The sequence below is a fragment of the Myotis daubentonii genome, chromosome 13, assembly GCF_963259705.1.
Source record: "Myotis daubentonii chromosome 13, mMyoDau2.1, whole genome shotgun sequence".
In the NCBI taxonomy this organism is placed as follows: domain Eukaryota; kingdom Metazoa; phylum Chordata; class Mammalia; order Chiroptera; family Vespertilionidae; genus Myotis; species Myotis daubentonii.
The window spans coordinates 20,081,261-20,096,978 of record NC_081852.1 but is presented as its reverse complement, the minus strand read 5'-3'; the positions used below and the strand labels follow the sequence as shown (position 1 = coordinate 20,096,978).

General features: G+C 41.5%; 1 protein-coding gene across 2 annotated transcripts in view; it reads right to left on the bottom strand.

The window, feature by feature from the left end:
• The window catches only part of P4HA1 (prolyl 4-hydroxylase subunit alpha 1), a 79,303-nt gene extending 66,973 nt beyond the window's left edge, over window positions 1-12,330 (bottom strand). For both annotated transcript variants that reach the window (XM_059662398.1, XM_059662399.1), the window contains exon 1: window positions 12,193-12,330. The gene's annotated coding sequence lies outside the window, so the exon portion shown is untranslated. The remainder of the gene's footprint in view (window positions 1-12,192) is intronic.
• Window positions 12,331-15,718: the final 3,388 nt, after the last annotated feature.

The following is a 15,718-nucleotide window of genomic DNA, read 5'->3' as shown; positions in this document are numbered from 1 at the left end:
GAAAAAACCTAAAGATAACTTCAAAAATACCTCTGCTTTTTACCATATAACACCCCTACTCCCTTCCTTATGGAAAACGCCCCTTTCTGACATTTTTACTGCCCCATTCCATCTTTAATTCATCCCTAAATTTCAACAGTCGTTTTATATAGCCTAACACTTCCCCTTACCAAATAGCTAGCCAAAGTTCCTTACAGAAATTCTGAAAATGAAACAGAAAGAAATGGGGGGGGGGGTCTCTCTCTCTCTCTCTCTCTCTCTCTCTCTCTCTCTCTCTCTCTCTCTCTCTCTCAATGCCTGAACTATATAAATAAAGCGCAGAAGTCAGGGACCACGTTTTGACATATAGGTCAAAAAGTGAACAGAGCATATCTAAAAAGATTAAAAATGAAGCAGATATGCAGAGAGGAAGACAGACAAGAGACAGAAGAAAACACTGTGATGTCCCTGTTATTCTTGAAGTCTAATCACACCCCTGACCTCTGGTTGCTGAGACAGCTCCCTATCCCCACAATATTTAAATAAATTCCACTACATGCTAATATGACTTAGGTTCCTGTTTAACCTAGAGTCCTAATTAATATAGTTTCTCTCATCAACCCTGTAGTTAATATTTCAACTGCAAAATAAATAATACTTATGTTTTTATTCCTCTCTCTTCCCTATCACCAGAAAGCAGTATTTTTTTCAATGATATTTTAATTCTTTTTGCTTAATTGTTGAGAGCCAATAAATGCTACTCCTTCTATACCACAGATACGGAGTTTAAGAATAAATGTGGGCCAGGTTGGAGTGGCTCAGTGGTTGAGCATCGACCTATGAACCAGGAGGTCATGGTTTGATTCCAGGTCAGGACATGGGATGCAGGCTCGATCTCCAGTGTGGGGCGTGCAGGAGGCAGCCAATCAATGATTCTCTCTCATCATTGATGTTTCTCTCTCTCTCTCTCTCTCTCTCTATCTTCTTTCCTTTCTGAAATCAATAAAAATATATTTTTTAAAAAATAAATGTGATTTTAATCTATTAAAGATTTAAATTGAAATTTGAATTCACAATTGAAGTAAAAACTCAATATTTAAAGTTTTTGTTTCAACTATGAAAGTCAAGCTCCCCTACACCAGAAACATTTTACAAATAAATGTTGGCTGATGAGGAAGATTTGAGAAAGAAATTAATCTTTATTATTAAAATGGTGCCATTCTTCGCTGACTTTTAAACTATATACTTCTCCACTATTTTGAACACTTTAAAAATATGTTTATTTATTTTAGAGAAAGAGAGGAAGAATGGGAGTGAGAGAGAGAAACATCAATGATGAAAGAGACTCATTGATTGGCTGCCTCCTACATGCTCCCTACTGGGGATCGAGCCCGCAACCCCGGCATGTGCCCTGACCAGGAATCAAACTAGCGACTTCTTAGTGCATGGGTCAACAACAATCAATTATTTCAAAACGTTAGTTAGAAATGCACCCATTTGGTCAGTCTCTTCCATGTTTCTGTCTCTGGATCTGTTTTGTTCACCAGTTTTTTTGTTCATTCGATTCCACCTATAATTGAGATCCTGTGATACTTGTTTTTCTCTGACTGGCTTATTTCACTCAGCATAATACTCTCCAGGTGCCTCGATGGTGTCTGAAAGGCTCCACAATGGCCAACTGTATTAGACTGAAAAGCTTATCACTGAGAATCAGGCCCAGGACCTAAAAACCAGCACCACCAGCAACCACGGACCACCTCCAGCATCCACTCTGTGCTCGGGATTGTGGCTCCCACCCGACCACAAGGAGCCTCTTGCATCAGCTTAAAATAATAACCTCTTGCTCAGCCTGCCCTGTAGGAACTGATAAATTGAGTGAGGTTTCTGTTCTCCTGCAGCCTTAGTGAAAAGGGTAGCTGTCTCTCCTTGGTTCAGTGTTAGAATGAAGAGCTGGTACTCACTCAGAATAATGGTGTGAGTTATTGTGTCTCCTCTCCACTCTACCCCTCTTCAGTAGCTCATCACCAGGGCATCTCTAGACTTTGTTTCTTAGTCCTCAACAATAAACAGAATTGCCTCACAGGCATAAAGGAAGGAAGGAAGGAAAGAAGGGAGGGAGGGAGGGAAGGAGGGAGGGAGGGAGGGAGGGAGGGAGGGAGGGAGGGAGGGAGGGAGGGAGGGAGGGAGGGAGGGAGGGAATGAATGAATTCCCCAATGTAGGAAAAAGGTCAGGATTATTGTTCCCAGGATAGAGAATACAAAAAAATTACAAGTGTACTATCAAGAATCCCAAATTAGTAAGAGTCATCAGGAATGTCCACCTTTATCAGACAGGAAGCATAGCATAATAAGCGTAAAGGTAAGGTTATCAAAATGTGAGGTCCAATTTGACCACCAGCAAGTAACCAAAAAAACAACTGTAATTTAGAAGTACCTAGGATGATACCTGGCACATAGAAGACACTAAGAAATGTTATTTCTGAATGTGGGGCAAGAGCTCAATAGCTGGACTTGTTGCCAAGAGCATCTCGAGGCACGCTGGTTAAGAAAAGGCTTGGAGAATGGTGGGAAGCCCACACAACCTCAAACCAGGGCTAAGTGAGAAGAAACAAGCAGCCCAGTCTATTAGCAGACAGGTCAGGCTCTTTATCGTTTAGGAATTCATGTGGGAAAAGAGAGTGGACAGAGACAGTGGAAGGGAAGAAGGAAAACAACATAAAATTGTACATGCTTCCTTATTGCTTATAAATGTTGGTATTTCCAAATGTTAACATATATATTTCTCATTTTAAGAAATAATTTGCAGTATCTTCTCTTGGTTGTATTAATGAAACTGTATTTCATAACATGACTATCTAAACACTGGTTAAGTATTTAAAAAGCAGTAATATAAAAAGCAGCAATCCTTTAGAGATATAAACTTGTAAAACTAGGTTTGTTTTCTAATTTGGAGATTGCTAAATATATATATGGAAAGTTTTAAAGCCTGATTTCTAAGTTTAAAGAACATATTTAGATATATACATAAAAACTTTAAAAACTATATACAGCAATTAAGAGAACTCCAAAAATATTAACAATGTCTGAGAAATGGGTTCATAATCACTTCTCTTCACTCAACTTCTGCCTTTTCTTTAATAAACATATTGTTAATAGACTATTTCTATAAATAAATAAATGAGCTAAAAATCAAAGTCAAAGTAGCACTAAAGTGAACAAATTCGAATCATGGACGGAGTTCACAAAATCCAAATGATTAACTCCACAGCTCTACTAGTTGGCATGATACCACCACCAGTCCCTTTTGCTCCAAAACAAATTTTATCTATTTTGATTTACAAAGAAGTCCTGATAAAAGAACTTCAGTGTCTTCACCACCATAAGGGCACAAATGAAAAGTAAAATTTTGTACAATATATATTTTAGATTTTTTAAGCTTCAGTAAGGAGTATGAAGTGAAGTCCAACTATTCCCAAAGTAGTTTTCAATAAAACATCATTAAAGACTGAATTTTTAAAGCAAGTTATATTACTTAAAAAAATAATCATTTGAAAAAAGTGGCATTCCCTTTAGAAAAGAATGTTTTTATACAAATAATAACCAATCACAGAAAGCAATAAAAAGCTACCTCATGCCCTAACCGGTTTGGCTCAGAGAATAGAGCGTCGGCCTGCGGACTGAAGGGTCCCGGGTTCCATTCTGGTCAAGGGCATGTACCTTGGTTGCGGGCAAATCCCCAGTAGGGAGTGTGCAGGAGGCAGCTGATCGATGTTTCTCTCTCATCGATGTTTCTAACTCTCTATCCCTCTCCCTTCCTCTCTGTAAAAAATCAATAAAATATGTATTTAAAAAAAAAAAGCTACCTCATTTGTAATACCAATAAATACATAATTACCTGAGAATAAACTTAAGAAATTTAAAATGATCCTAAAATGTTTAACTCAAAATGGATTGAAGACTACTTGGAAGTTTAAAACTATAAGCCTCTTAGGGGGAAAAAGGTATAGACACTCATAACCTTGATTAAGCAACTGGATATAATGCCCAGGTAAGTTTCTTAGATATGACACCTAAAGCGCAAATTTAAAACTTTTGTCCTTCAAGAAAAGTAAAAGTCAATCCACAGAATATGGAAAAAATTTGCAAATCATATTTCTAATAGACCTTTAGGGCCTGGAATATATATAAAATTCTTAGAATAAAAATAATCCAATTTTAAAATGGGAAAAGGATTTTTTATTTACTTATTTTTCAGAGAGAGAGGAAAGGAAAGAGAAATACCAATTTGTTGTTCCACTTATTTATGCATTCACTGATTCTTGTATGTGCCCTGACCAGGGATCAACAATGCTCTAACCAACCGAACCACCCGGCCAGGGCTTAAATGGGAAAAGAACTTGAAGAGACATTTCTCCAAAGAAGATATACAAAAGGCCAATAAATACATGAAAAAAAACACTCAACATCATTTTATGGGATTGCAAATCAATACCACAAAGGATATCACTTCACAAGCCCCTAGGACAGTGATGGCGAACCTTTTGAGCTCAGCATGTCAGCATTTTGAAAAACTCTAACTTAACTCTGGTTCCATGTCACATATAGAAATTTTTTGATATTTGCAATGATAGTAAAACAAAGATTTATATTTTTGATATTTATTTATTTAAATGCCATTTAACAAAGAAAATCCAAACAAAAAAATGAGTTCACGTGTCACCTCTGACACGCGTGTCCTAGGTTCGCCATCACTGCCCTAGGATAACTATAATGAGGGGAAAAAAGTTGATGAGGATGTGGAGAAACTGACACTCATACATTGTTGGTAGGCATGTAAAATGGTATAGCTACTTCGGAAAAGTTTTTCAGTTCCTCAAAAAAGTTAAACACAGCCCTAGCTGGTTTGGCTCAGTAAATAGAGCATTGGCCTGTGGACTGAAGGATCCCAGTTCCATTCTGGTCAAAGGCACATGTCCCGGTTGCCGGCTCGATCCCCAGTAGGGGGCATGCAGAAGGCAGAGAAACAATAATCCTCTCTCATCATTAATCTATCTCTCCCTCTCCCTTCCTCTCTGAAATCAATAAAAAAAATTTTTTAAGTTAAACATGGAATTACCATATGACTCCACAATTCCACTCCTAGATTTATACCTGAAATTAAAACTCATGTCCATACAAATATTTGTACATAAATGTTCATAGAAGCATTATTCATAATAGTCAAAAAGATGAAAACAACCCAAATGCCCATCAGTTGATGAATGGATAAACAAAATATGATATATATCCATACAATGGACTATTATGCACTGGTAAAAAGAAATGAAGTGTTGATACATGCCACAACACAAATGAACCACTAAAACATTTTGCTAAGTGAAAAAATCTAGAGAGATAAAAAGTAGATTAGTGGCTGCCTAGGGGAGGGGGACAGGAGTAATTGCTAATGAATATGGGTTTTCATTTTGGAGTGATAAAAATGTTCTAAAATTAATTGTTGTGATGGTCACACAACCCTGTGCGTATTTTAAAAGCCATTGAATTGTACACTATAAAAGGTCAATTGTATAGCATCTGAATTATATCTCAATATAGCTGTTTAAAAAAAATCAACATACATTCTCATTTCACTGGGTCAATAATTAGGAATAGGAATGCTGAGTTGTACCTATTACCATGCTAATAGGTAAGTGTAAGTTTGTTTACCTTTATAAAGAACTGCCAAGTGTTTTTCTAAAGTCACACCACCACTGCATTGCCATCAGCAATGGAAGAAAGTACCAATTGCTTCACATTCTCATTAGCATTTGATATTGTCATTTTTCCTTTTTTCCTTCACTTTTTTAATTTATTGATTTTCTCACTAGGTATACGGTGATATCTCGCTCTGGTTTTAATTTGCAATTCCAAAATTACTAATGATGTTTAATATCTTTGGGTGTGTTTATTTGCTGTCCATACACCTTGTTTGGTAGTTTGTACTTATATCTTTTGCCAAATTTTTAACTAGACTGTTTACCAATTATTAAATTTTCTGAGTTCTTTTTGTTGTTGTTGTTAATCCTCACCTGAGGATTTTTTTCCATTGATCTTTTAGAGGGGGAAAAACAAAAACATCAATGTGAGAGAAACACATCGATTGGTTGCCTCCTGCACATGCCCTGACCAGGGCCCAGGCTGGGGAGGAGCCTGCAACCAAGGTACGTGCTCTTGACCAGAATTGAACCCGGGAGCCTTTAGTCCACAGGCTGACGCTCTATCCACTGAGCCAAACCAGTTAGGGCGTGAGTTCTTTATATACTAAAGGCCCGATGCACGAAATTTGTGCAAGAGTAGGCCTTCCTTCCCCCAGCTGCGGGCACCGGCTTCCCTCTGGCACCCGGGACCTGGGCTTCCCTCACAGCCTCCACTTCGTCCAGAAGGAGGTCCGGTCCAATTAGCATATCACGCTTTTATTATTATAGATAAGTCCTTTGTCAGGTATGTGAAAGAGGAATATTTACTACCAGTGTGCAGCTTGTCTTTCATTTTCATAGCACTATTTCCAAAACCAGAAGTTGTTAATTTGACTGAAGTTGAATTTATCAATTTATTCATCTTATCTAATAAAGATGGAATATGCAAATTGACCGTCACACCATAATGGTCAAGATGGCTGCGCCCACAGCAGAGGCTGAGTTCCCATAACGAGCCTTAACAAGCAATCAGCAGGGACATGAGGCTGCCCCCCCACCCCCTGTGGGGCTTGACAGGGGACCTCAGGCCACAACCCCTGCCCTGGCACCGGGCCGGGGCACCTCAGGCTGCGCTCCCTGCCCAGCATGCGCCGGGGGACCTGAGGCTGCACCCCCGCCCAGCAGGGCTTGATGGGGGCCATGAGGGTGTGCCCACCCCACCTGGCAGGGCTTGATGGAGGACCTGAGGCTGCACCCTCCCCCACGACACCAGGCCAGGGGATCTGAGGCTGTGCCCCCCGCCCAGCGGGGCTTGACAAGGGAGGGGCCGGCCAGGTCTGGGTCTCACCCAATTGGGGTGGGGCCAGCTGGGTCTGGGTCTCACACTATTTTGAGGCGCCGCCAGTATGCAGGGACTTGACTCTGGATCCCGCAGCACGCCCCAGACTCTGACAGTAGTAATATTTTCATATACATTTTACTAATTTTCTTTCATCTCTGACACTTCTATTATAAAGGCCAAATAGCAATATCAAAATATTTCCTCGAATTAATCCCCTTTTAATATGCACGAATTTCATGCACCGGGCCACTAGTTTATAGATAATGCTTTTGGTGTCATATCTAAGAAATCTTTGCTTGATCCAAGGTGAAAAAGATTTTGTCTATATTTTCTTCAAGATATTTTATTGCTTTAGGTCTTACCTTGAGGTCTATGAATCATTTGTAACTAGTTTTGACATAAAGTATGAAGTATTTTTTGCATTGAGGCTATAATAAAGGAAAAGATTCTACTTTATGTGTGAGTGCTGACTGCTCTGAAATCCTGCTTCCCTCCCTCTTTTGACCCACATCTGGGTAAAGCAATAAGAAAGCCCAGCCATTCACTCCTTCTGTGTTGGTGGGAAGTTAAACCCATATAAATCCCACACATGGGAACCATCAAACATATCCCTCCTCTGAGCCACAATAAAACTAAAGCCAGCACCCTGCTTCACTCTTGCTTCAGTCTAGACTCTAGACTAAACCTATGCCATTGTCCTTGAAGAATCCTTTTGCACTTTATTGTGCAAGTAAACTTTATTTCATATTTCATATCCACTGGTGTCTTTGTGTCACTTGTCTGAACATTTAATCAATTCCTAGGCAGGGGCTGACTAGTGTCTAATAGGGGATACTAGGTGCCCAAATAAAACAGATTTTTTTGTATGAGTATCCAATTATTCCATACTACCCTTTCTGTACTGAACTGCCTTTATACCTTTGCCAAAAACAAATTGACGATTTTTGTGTGGATTCTCTACTTTGTTCCATTAATCTGTATGTTTATCTTTTCTCCAATACCACCCTGTCTTGAGTACTGACAGCTACACAATAAGTTGAAATCAGGTAGTGTGAGTTTTCCAACTTCGTTCTTCTTTTTCAAAACTGTTCTGCTTTTTCTACTTCCTTTTTATTATATCAATTTTAGATTCAGCTTGTCAGTTTCTATAAGAAATCCTACTGATATTTGGACTAGAATTGTATTGAATCTATAGATCAGCTGGAAAAGAATGGAAATCTCAACAAGAATGAGTCTTCCAATCCATGAATATGATATATATCTCCATTTATGTTGGTACTCTTTGGTTTCATTCACTGGCGTTTTATAATTTTCAGTATACAAATCTTGGACATATTTTTCAATACTTAAATATTTTATGGATTTGGGTGATACTGCAATTACTTTAAAATTTTAATTTTTCCACTGTTCTTGCTAGTATCAAGAAATATAGTTGAGCCCGGCCAGCATGGCCCAGTGGTTGAGGATCAGGAAGTCGTGGATCAATCCCAGTCAGGGCACATGCACAGTATTTCCATACCACATATGCATTTTTGTTGTTGTTGTTAATCCTCACCCGAGGATATTTTTTCCATTAATATTTTAAATGTTTATAATAAAACCCAAGCTAATATTTTTAAATCTGTTTTTATTGATTTTTAGAGAGAGAGGAAGGGAGAGAGAGAGAAACCCCTGAGAAGTAGTATCGATCAGCTGCCTCCTGCCCACCCCCTACTAAGGATCATGCATACAACCTGTGTAGGTGCCCTGACTGGGAATCCAACCAGGGACCTCTTGGTTCATGGATCCATGCTCAACCACTGAGCCACACCAGCCTGGCTTTTTATAGAAAGTGGAAGACCCCTATGTTCATAGCAGCACAGTTTACAATAGCCAAGATTTGGAAACAGCCTAAATGCCCATCAACAAATGAGTGGATTAGAAAACTATGGTACATCTACACAATAGAATACTATGCTGCTATAAAAAAGAAGGAATTCTTACCATTTGACAGCATGGATGGAACTGGAAAGCATATGCTAAGTGAAATAAGCCAGGAAGTGAAAGAAAAACACCACATGATCTCACTCATTTATGGATAATAAAGAACATTATAACCTGATGAACAAAAAGATAGATACAGAGGCAGAGAAGCATGAAACAGACTGTCAAATTACAGCGGGAAGGCTGGGGAGTGTTGGGGGGAGGGCGGGGTAAGAGATCAACCGAAGGACTTGTATGCATACATATTAGTATAACCAGTGGACACAAGACACTGGGGGGCGGGGGGTGAGGGCATGTGCCGGGGGGGGGGGGGGGGTAGGGGAGGCTGGGGGAAGGTCAATGGCGGGGGGTGGGGGGGGAAGGAGACATATGTACTACTATCTGTAAACAATAAAATAAAATTTAAAAGAAAAAAAAAAGAAAGTGGAAGAGAGGGAGAATAAGGGGGGGAGGGGAAGAGAAGGGAAGAGAAAGAGAAACATCAATGTGAGAGCGATACATCAATTGATTGCCTCCCGTATGCACCTGGGCAGGGATCAAACCTGCAACCCAGGTACATGCCCTTGACCAGAAATCAAACCCAAGACTCTTCTATGCTTGGGTGGGCATGCTAACCACTGAACCACACTGGCCAGCTCTGTACTTACATTTTTTGACCCAGGGTTCACACCTATTAGATTCTCAATGGATTCATGACCTCAAAAGAAGTTGAAAATTGCTATGTATTTCACAGGGTACACTTTTCAAATGTAATTAAAATCGGTGGGGGCTTGCCCAAGGTGGGAATGGCTGGGGGGTGGGGCGGTCAATTGGGGGGAGTGGAGACTTATGGAAAACTTTAGACCATAAAAAAATAATTAAAAAATAAATATAAATAAAAGGAGTAATTAAATCCGTTTATTATTAATTGCTAAGTAAAATCAGACTTTCCATTCACAGAAATGAAGGTTCAGAAGCTTAAAGACTACATCCCTGGAATAAAAGCAGGAGTTTGAACTTAATTGCCCTATGAAAGATACTGCTTGTCAGTATACAACCCACTCTGCAGTTTTAGAAAAGGTTAACATCTCCTTACCAAAAAGCCAAGCTTCACCTGCAACAACCTGAACTACCTAGCTGATATAAACCTCTTTTTTTAATAGTCTTTTGCACTGCCTAAATAATTATTATTCTGCAATAATTAAAAGTTATATACAATCTGTCATCTATTTTACTACCTTAGTTATTACTAAGACACAAAGTGGCTATTGTAATTACATGTTTACCAAAGCCCTGGCTTTCGGTACTTCAAAATAAAATTCATTTTAAGAGGTCAAAGGAAACAGCATTAGCCATCTAAAAAAAAAAACAAAGTAGTCCTTTTTTCCAGTTAGTCTATGTTAAATTTATAAGAAACATTTGTCATCAGCTATTTAAATGTTCCAAAGCAAAAAAAAAAAAAAAATGACATAACTTTTAAAGGTAAGTGATAACACCTCTGTTTCCCACAGAACCAATATTTAAATTTCATATTAAAATTCCAAAATTACACTCAGGCTAAAACAAAAGTTAAAAGAAAAATCATGAAGTGTCTATTTAAATTTCAAATCAAGGCTAAGCATATTCAAGATTGTCCACTTTCAGCTTCTTGAATATTTTCTGCTAAGGTATCCACTTTCTCCATAGAAACTTGATCAGAAAATAATCCCTTTGAAATGTTTTATAAATTAAATTCCAGTGTTCCTGCTATGCGGAATGAATATTTCATTTGATTATTTTAGGAAAAGACTAGCCTCATTCATAAACCACGTCTAAACCTAAAAGGGGAAATAGGTTTCTTTCCAGAACCTTAAAAAAAAAAGCCAAAAAGTTGATGAAAGCACACGGTGCCACGTCCTTCTCCCTCCCCCACTCGCGTAGTGGCTACTCCATCCCTTAGCAAGCATGGGGGGGGGGGGGGGGTCGGAGCCAGGCTCCCGGGGAACCAGAAACAGTTAAGCTGGCAAGCTCGCCTCTCAGATCAGTTCCTAAAAGGAGAACCAGCTTCTTACTCATCCCTTTCTAAAGCAGACAGTGCAAAACTCCAAGTCTGCTCCATCCACCCCCACGATGGCAAAAGATGGTTTAGTGTCTAAAAACTGAATTGTGTGTGTGCAGGGGGGGAGGGGTGTGGCAATGGGGAGATAAGGGCACATATGTAATACCTTAATCAATAAAGAAATTTTAAAAAATTTTAAAAATAAAAACTGAATTGTATTTATTTATTTTTTTTACTTATTTACTTTTTTTTATTTTTCCCCTCTGTGCCCTCCTCCACCTCCCCCCCGCCACCGCAAAAAAAAAACAAAAAAAAAACACCACCGGATTGTAATTAACACATTCAATTCTTTCGGAAAATAGTCTCCTATTTACGGTGCCATCCTTTCTCCCCCTTCAGGCATAGACCTGGGGGCCACTCGTGTACCCTAAGTCCAAGCTCTCACACACCCATGGAATGCGGTGGGCTTTAAAGGCAGCTAACTCTGCGAGGAGCTCACGTGCCTTTACAGAAACCTGGGTGAAAAGAGGGACGGGAGCAGCCGAGCCTCCCCGACGGGGGGCTGCGCTGACAGCGACTTCCTCCACCCACACGTCGGAAACGCGCCGCCCGGGGCTGCGTCCCGCCGCCCCAGCCGCCCCGCTGCGCGCAGCCCGGGAGCGAAGCCCCGACTTCTCCCCCGACCCGCGGGCTTCCCGGAGGGTGGACTTGCCCGCAGAGCCTCCGCTCCCCACGGCCACACGCGAACCAGCTGTGCCCTGAAGGCCCCAACCTCCGCCCGCTCGCGCGTCCCCATCCGCCCCGCCGGCCGGGAGGGCCAGGTATGCGCGGAGCTCGGGAAATCAACAGGGTGATTCCTCCGGGGAAGAAACATTCAAGAAAGTTCTGGTCCTCGGGGCGGGGACTGAGGCTGCCGCAGCCCGAACGGCCGGGGGCGCCCACCGGGTCGGAGGCGCGAAGGGGCGCACCGACGCGGGCAGAGGGGCCTCTGGGCCGGCCGGGGGTCCGCGCGCGGCGCAGGGCGAGGGGCCGAGCCCCCAGAGAAGAGACGGAGGCTGCCGCGGAAAACTGGGGACCCCCGCCCCCCAAATCATCCCCCCGGAGGGGGCAGGGGCCGGGCCACCGGGGCCGGGGAGAAGGACCACGGCTGCCCAAGGGCCTCGGCCTCGGTCTCCAGGGTCCGGGGCGCGTCTCACCTGGGAAGCGGGGCGCGAGCGCGTTCCTCCGTGCCCTGCTGCCGGCACCGGGCGGGCCACCGCCTCCGTCCTCTGACCGCTGGCGGCGCGACTGGGCAGCAGAGGGAGCCCGTAAGCCTTTTATAACCCCAGGCGCCGGCCGCGGGGAGAGGAGGCGACCGCAGCCTCTACGTGAGCGCGAGCACACCCGCGCCCGCCGACCGCGCAGGCGCCACGGGCCGCCCGCCCCGCCCACTCCCGTGGCCCACACCCGCTCTGCCCACGAGCTCGTGGAATCTGCGGCCGGAGGTGGGGCCGGCGGCGGGCCGGGACGCAACGCGCCTGCGCAAGGCTCTCGCCACGCCACCGTCACCGTGGTTACCGCGAACTGGCCCAGCTCCTTTTCATCGGCTCTTTAGCGCCTTCATTTCAGCATCAGCCTCATATCACCTGGAGGGAGACACCGTAAACGTGAGAAGAGGAACAGAGTAGCGTAGAAAATGAAGCAGAAAGCTAGCTTCCGGTGGATCCTGGGCATCTCAGCTGTCCTGGCCCTGAGCCTTTTTGCTTTACTAACCTCCCTCTTTCACCTCTACTGTTGTGCAAATCTCTCGTCACCTTTATATTTTATCAGTTGGTAATGGACTCTGTGCTCCAGAAACAGATTTATTTTTTTAATGAAATCTTTATTGTTGAAAGTATTACATATGTCCCCTTTTCCCCCTCATTGACCCCTTCTAGCCCGCCCCCACCGCCTGCCCGGGCCTTCACCACCCTATGGTCTGTGTCCATGGGTTATGCATATATGCATACAAGTTCTTTGATCTCTTCCCACCCAGCCAGCCTCCCCCGCCTTCCCTCTGAGGTTCCGCAGTCTGCTCTATGCTTCTATGTCTCTGGATCTATTTTTTTTTCCATAAGTTTATTTTGTCCATTAGAGTCCACGTAGGGGTGAGATCACGTGATACTTGTCTTTCTCTGCCTTATTTCGCTTAGCATAATACTCTCCAGGTCCCTCCATGCTGAGACAGATTTTTATTTTTTTGGTTCAATTCCTGGCCTAGTCCCCTATAAGGTTGGGCATTAACCCCTCTGTACCCCAGTTTCCTCATCTATGAGGGTAGATGCCTCAGAGGATTATTGTGAGAATTAAATGATAATGTATGTAAAGCACTTAGCACAAGCCTAGCACACAGAAAGGACTTGGTAAATAGATTGTGTTGTTGTAGCACAGTATGTCAAACTGTGGACCCACGCATGCGGCCCACAACAAATATATTTGCGGCCCAGCCAATATAACGGTATGTATGAAACATTTTAATAAAAATTTTGTAACTTAATTTTACAGTATCCTGTTATACATAATTATTAATAACGAACTACAATGTTCGATAATGGCTGATTACTATAATCGTGTTGCATTCATTTCCCTTATGCACCTTATGTGCAGGTGCACCATTTCTCTCCACTAATACTAGCAGCGAATATTTTAGCAGCCGATTGCCACATCATTAGTCTTGTACTGACTTGTTTGGTGTGTGCAACAGGAAGTATTTCGCTTTTGGAGAACAAGAAAAATAGGTTTATTTGCGTTACGCTTATTAATTTGTGCAGTTATTCAGTGGTAAGTTAATGTTCAAGAAAAAAATATTAATTTTTATTTAAAAGTTCTATTATTTTATGTTAACGATTACTCATTTATTTCAGCCCTTTGTATTCAGCATGTCTCTATCGAAATAAACCTACGTTTCTATGAAAATTGAAGCTTTTGGGGTTTTTTTGTGGCCCACATAAACTTAAACCGTGTTTATTTGGCCCGTGTTAGCCTTTGAGTTTGACATGCTTGTTGTAGCATATAAGGCACCAATGTTGTCTTAGTCTTAGCCAAGCATTTGCCTTAGTCATTATGTTGCTAAAAGAAGAAAGCTTAGCTATCAGAAAGCATACAATGAAGGAGATAATCTTTCCCTTGTCAGTGAAAGGGAAGAAGGACTTCTCTAAGACTTATTCTTTAAAAAGTGCTTCTAAAGTTTTCCATTGTTGCTAAAAAGCATAGTGATTAAACATTAGCATTTGACTCTTACCTAGGGAGTGGGGTGAATAACACAGATACAGAAATAGAGGGAGGGTGCTTGGGGAGCCCCCCTTACCTGAGATTTCGCTTTCTGCAGTTTCGGTGGTTTCTACAGTCGTGGTCTGGAAATATTAAATGGAAAATTCCAGAAATAAACAATTCATAAAGTTTAAATTGCACGCTTCTGGATGCCATAATGAAATCTTGAGCCATCCTGCTCCATCCCTCCCAGGCCATGAATCATCCTTTGTCCAGCTTATCTTCGAGGGATATCCTTCCCGCCCGTTCGTCACTTTGTAGCCCTCCGGGATCCGCTGTCACGGTGTCACAGTTCTTATGTTCAAGTAAACTTTTTCCTTAACAGCCCCAAAGCACAAGAGTAGTGAGGCTAGCAATCCGGATATGCCAAAGAGAAGCTGCAAAGTGCTTCCCTTAAGTGAAGAGGTGAAAGTTCTCCACTTAATACGGAAAGTAAGAAAATCATATTTTGAGATTGCTGAGAATGAAACTTCTGTCTGTGAAATTGTAAAAAAGGGAAAAAGAAATGCATGCTAATTTTGCTGTTGCACCTCAAACTGCAGAAGTTACAGCCACAGTATGTGACAAGAGCTTGGCTAAGATGAAAAGGCATTTAATTTGTGGGTGGAAGATGTGAACAGAAAACCTTGTGTTCCGATTGACAGCAACATGTTACACCAGAAAGCATGGAGCCTCGGCAAGGGATCCCCTGGAATGAGTGACCATAGTAACATAACTTTTATTACAGTACATTGTTATAATTATTCTATTTTTATTAGTTTTTAATATCTTACTGTGTCTAATTTACAAATTGAATTTTATCTGAGTATGTACGTATTGGGACAAAACACAGTGTATATAGGGTTTGTTGCTATCTGTGGTTTCAGGCCTCTACTGGAGATTTTGAAACGTATCCCCCATGTACTGTGTAGTGTTGACTAAATCAGCCGTTCTCAAAGCATGTTTGGGGGTTCCTAGGGTCAAAATTATTTCATATTAAGACTTTACTTGCCTTTTACACTGTAATTAAAGTACAGTGGGGTTTTCCAGAGAGAACATGTTCTGTGCAACAGGTTGAATGCAGAAGCAGATATGAGAATTAGGCCAGATATTAAAGAGGTTTGCAGAAATGTAAAATAATGCCACTCTTCTCACTAAACTCTTTTTGCTTTGGAAAATATAGTTGTTTTTTCATTTTTAAAATGTCATTTATGTTAACATGGAACAGATTTATTATTGTTTTAAATGAATTAATAAAAAGTATTTTTAGTTTGTTTTGTCTCCTGATATAGTAAATGTTGATAGATATGAGCCACATAAAAGCTTTTGGGAGTCCTCAATACCTTTTTTTTTTTTTTTAATATATTTTTATTGATTTCAGAGAGGAAGGGAGAGGGAGAGAGAAATAGAAACATCAGTAATGAGAGAGAATCATTGATCAGCTGCACGCCCCCA